Below are 5,436 nucleotides of genomic sequence, written 5' to 3'. Positions count from 1 at the left end.
TATACACACACACACACATCTGCATTTCCTACTGGTGCTATTCTTTATACTGCATTATTAAGTGTGTAATCTCACACATCAGCATAGCTGCCACTAAAATTACGTTGAGTTCTAAGTGGAACAAGAGTTCTAACTGGAACAAATCGTACATTATACAACAACAAGTCAACAAAACAAGTTGATAAGATACAAAAAGAAAACCCAAAAAGAGAAAAGAGAAGCACTCCAACTAGTACAGTTTCCTCAGTCTTGAGATCATGAAAAACCCTTTGCCATTGCTCGAATGTGCTGCAGTGCAGGAGCTCGACTGACCCAGTATGTTGAAAGAGAGAGAGGTGGAGGGAGAGGAGAAAGAGAGAGAAAAGCGGGGTGCAGAAGGAGAGCTAGAGTGAGAGTGTGTTTGTGAGAGAGAGAGAGAGAGAGAGAGAGAGAGAGAGAAAGAGACTTCTGCTGCCGTCTGCGCTGTAAAACTCTGCATTAGTATTGTTTGCCTAGTGAGTTTCGGGTCCCTGGAGATCGTGGCCCTCTCTTCTGTCTAAAAAACGCTGCAAGTTTAGAAAAAGTTGCAGTCATTTGTGCAGCTCAGCAGTGTGCTACAGTCTTAGTTTCAGTATGTAAGAGAGATTAGCAATCTGAGTCGTTATCACTCATTTCAGGGAAGGGGAGGGCAGAAGGAGGGCCATGATTTCATAAAATAAAATATGGAGCATAGTGTCCCTGGCTGTGTTCTGAATAGCCCATCTCTGTCTTTGTTCCGCAGTGTGGGGCCTACTTTGTGCTTTAGAATGGCCTGTAGTGAATTTGCGGACTTGTCTTCTTCTCCTTTTCATTCTTCCTTTTTATTTCTACATTCAAACAGTGATGAGCTTGCCCACTTATTATATTTTCATGTAACCATTACAAATCAATCAACAAATCAATCATCTGTTTCCTCCCCTGACTCCTATGTCCACATGGATTCATAGTTTTCTGTTCAGGTTTTCCCTCTATTTAAATTTTTATTCCCTTTTCTTTTTAACCCTCCCTCTTTTTACATTGTTTGTATTTTCCATCCATTATTCTGGACTCTCTCCCTCGACCCATTCATGTATCTCTTATTTAGTACACGGACAAACAACCAACTCTTGACCTGCTGACCTTGCTGCTAGTCTGTATGTTGTGCTCGGCTGGGTAATATTTCACTGACACTAGTTTAGTTCAATCATGTATCCTGTGCTTTGCTTTAGCTGACATGGTACAACTGCTTTTTCAGCTTCTCTTCAGGGATGTGCTTGTGTCTGTGTGTGGGTGTTTGTGTGTGTGTGTGTGTGTGTGTATGGATCCATCAGACTGTGTGTGTTAGCCAGGTGCATTGCTTTTTAGAGAGTGATCCATCACATCTACAAGTGACCCAAGAGAATGGGCCAAACTGGTTGAAATAAGAGTGTGATGACTGAGTAAGCCACAGAATAAGCCAACTTTCAGCATTTCTTTTTCAATCCAAGGCATTGAGTCGTTGCTGTTAAAAAGGCCACTATTTGTTGTGTTGCTGGCAAAGAAATTCACAGCAAAGTGGTATACAAAATATAATTGTAAAGATCAGCATATTGACTGGTAAAACTGATTGCCTCACAAGTCTCTAGAGACAGGCTTAAACACATAAACTCTGTTTTGTGCATTTAGATTTTTTCTTTAAATTTAACAGGTTAACAAAAATGTAAATGAAATAAGCCTGAATTATTTAAAGAACATTAAGGTCAAAATAAAGGAGTCTCTTTTGTGCCTGCATGTAGTATTTTGGCATTCAGCTGCTCTACTAAGATCTGAAAGCTTTAGTTAGCCAAGGCCACCTGCTGGTGGCTCGTATAGCTGATGTGCCTGGTTGTTTTAAGTGAATAATGCTTCATACATAAAAGACAGCCTTCAGGGGGTTCAATGCTGTTTCAGATTTAAGAATTTATGGTAGGCCTATTCAGAGTTTTAGTGAAAGAAAAATCTAGCTGCTGATGTAAAAATAAAAGCATCAAAGCATGTGTTAAATTTACACCAACAGAACCGGCCTTGAATCGTGTAATGCAGTGCTGGGCCAACACACTCACACACAGATTTGACATTGGAATTGTGAATGAAGAGGAAAGGAAATAAGAGGGAAGCAAAAGTATCGACTGAAGAAGAGAGAAAAAGGGAGAGGAAGTAGAGATGAAGGGAGTGCTGGGTCTCTCTCGTTCTGCGCTTTGTCAGTACGGACTAGTCCATCTTTGTGGTGCACATACAGTTTGTGTGTTTGTGGATGGAACAATCCACACTAATGCTTCAAAAATGCAGCACAGACTACAGCAAAATACATTTGCATGTGGAGTAAATTATTCATGTCTTTGGCAGGGTCAACATGACGCAAAGCTGAATTTATGAGGTCAAGTAAGGTGTAATGTCATATTGTACCTTGAGCTATATAAATGGTTATGCATATGAATAAAAACTATGAGCTTGCACAAACACAATTCTCTTCCAAAATGAAAACAGCAGGTTTTCTAGACTTGGTAAAGCTTACTTACACTTTTTTTTGTGGAATTGTTTTTGTATCACTTACAGTGCTTATCACCTGTGTGTGTGTGTGTGTGTGTGTGCGGGTGATTAGCCCCAGGCTATAGCAGTAGCACGAAAAGAGGGCAAGTGGAGCAGGAGGAAGCAACTCAGGAGAAGGAAGCAGGGAGGAATGATTTAGGACATATGAGACAAAATACAGAGAGGACAGAGGTACACTTAACAGGGCTGCAGTTGAATGAATAAATCATATGCTTTATAATCAGTCATGAAATAATTACTCTGACTATTGCTTAGAATTTCATTTGATGCTTTTCAAGTTGCTCATTTATGTTTTCAGTTTTTGACCAGCTGGATTGTTTTAGAATTTAAAAACATTTTCATGTCATGGATACAACATTATTTGTGAAACACAACCTATTTCTCATTCATCATCAAAAATCTGCATTATGTGTGACATAATATCAGAAAATGCTTGCAACATACAAAGCTAGCTGACTTCAGGGTTGTGTTTTTATTTGGGGATTTGGATTCTACCTTTAAGACATACATAATGTATTTGTATGTTTGCGTGTGTATGCAGTCATTGCCTTTCAGCCTACCAAGACAGACCACTGCCGTGTCCTCACCCACTGACCTCATGTTAGCCAAACATTCATGCTCTGTTAGTGAGTGTAATGATGCGTGATGTGTCTTTACACTGTATGTGTGTATGGCCGTGATAGTGTTTCTGCGTATGTGTGTTAGTGTATGTAGAGTGTGTGTAGTGATGTGGATCTGTTGCTGTGCTAGTGAAAGTGATCTGTAAATACTACTGCAGCAGAGAGAGGGAGAGATTTGTGGAGATTTTTTGCCTAATGAGCAGGGATCACTTGCATTGTTAGCGTTAGCTCAACAATACCGGAGTTAGCTTAATTAAGGCCTGACTGCTTTTAGAGGATCAGCACTCACCCACACACACAAACACACACAAACACACACATACATTTCTATAGGTAATGAGTATTTTAATAGTCACAAATCCACAGCTACCAGAGGATTTCTATAGCCAAAACAGTTTAGACAAGGATTTATGAGATGAGGAATTACTTTAACCTATTTAAATGTATTTGTAATGGGTAGGGCACAGAGGGAACTATGTTTAATTGGTCACGTGGACAGCATGTTAAGTGCTATAATGGTCTTGGTGGTGATCTTGGATCACATGCTGCAAATATCTTAGTATGTCATATCAAGTCTTTTAAATAGTTACATCTATATGGCCACTGCTGTTTCCTCTTCCTACCACTATTTGGTAATCTGTTCATTTTTAACACGGGGGTGGTCCAATAACCGTCCCTATCCCCTATGGGTCTAGGGGTTTATTTTCAGCATCACAAAAGCTACTGAATGGTCATAGAAATGGTGTATGCATATAATAGGAATACTGCAAGCAGCACTATGTCTCTGTATAAGCTACAATATTGTATAGAATTGAGGATTTATATAGTTTAAAGAATAGCAAAGATCTGAGGTGAAACTGACATACAGATGGGACTGAGAAAAAGTAGAAATAAATTTGCTAGTTTAGCACCATGGACAGTGCTGTGGATTTACAGCAGCACAGTAAGGCTACTGATATTTCAGAGCCATGGTCAGGGCCATAGGTTCTAACTTGCACAATCCTCAGTCAGATAAAGGATCAATGAGACAGGCAGACTAGACTAACATATTAAACTAAACAACCCACACTCTCTGCTACTAGGAAATTGAGAGGGGAGATGTTGGTCACTGGGCTAACAAGGGGTATGTCATCCCCCTCAAATTGCTTTCTACCCACCACCTCAATCAATAATCTTGCCATGGTTTTGAATATGTATAAATCACCCCCTTCATTCTCTCTTACTATCCCCCCAAACCTCAAAACAATAGATAAAACCTTGACTATCACCTTTTAACCTGTAATAACATGCCAAGCACAAGCCCTAAGAACCAAAGGAATCCATAATTGTATGTACTAATTTTTGCTGTGGAAAAGGTTACTATCGTGTTGAATGCATGAATCCATAGAGCTCTGCCTGCAAGTGTGAACGTAGGAGGGGAGCATGTGTTTTTTCTTGTCACAGCTAAGCCATTGTATAATTTCTCTGGTGGTGTAAAAAGCAGTCTCACCAACAGGGGAAAATTGACGTTAAGCGCTTGTTTTATGTTATTTAAGAAGGTTCCACTGATGTATGTTGGCGTACTAGCTGCTGCTGCGTGTGCTTGTGTTTGTTTCTCTGAACAATGTCTAGAGAGTATGTGGGTTGTGGAGAGAATCCATAATGCAGCCCTATAATTCAGGCAGAATGCTGATTCACGGTCACAGGCAGGACAAAGGCAGTATGTTTGCTCTACAGTGGCATACTGCATGGGTGTATGGGTGCTGGTTTTGCAAATCAGCATGCGTGTCTTACATGTCTGCTTTGCCCGCAAGTGTTCGGTGTATTTTTGAAGATATTTTCTGTCAGAGTATATTCCTGTGTTTCCCTGCAGGTTTAAGTGAGTACTTGTGCATAGACAGGCATGCATGCAAAGTATCTGTCCATGAATGTGTGTGTGTGTGTGTGTCTGTGTGTGTGTGTGCACATAGCCACTGTCAGGCAGTGAGGGCAGCACCAGGCAGATCTCAGCTGTGTCTGAGTGAAGCTGAGAACCCTTAAGGAAACACAACTAGACAGAGAAGAACAGAGATACCTGCAGTGTGTGTGTGTNNGAGAGAGAGAAAGAGAGAGAGTTAGATAGTGAGATAGAAAAACAGAAAGGAAAAAACAGCCCCCACCCCACTTACCCGTAAGCTGCTGTCAGTCTTCTCTCCACTATCTCCTCTTTTAGCCTGGTCTTTTTTTCCCCTCTTTCCTTCTCTCCATCTTGCCTGGAGAGGAGAGGGCAGGG

The sequence above is a fragment of the Morone saxatilis genome, unplaced genomic scaffold, assembly GCF_004916995.1.
Source record: "Morone saxatilis isolate NCDOM2014 unplaced genomic scaffold, NCSU_SB_2.0 Contig8, whole genome shotgun sequence".
Taxonomy (NCBI): Eukaryota; Metazoa; Chordata; class Actinopteri; family Moronidae; genus Morone; species Morone saxatilis.
The sequence above is the reverse complement of the archived record's forward strand: the minus strand, read 5'-3'. Positions refer to the sequence as shown.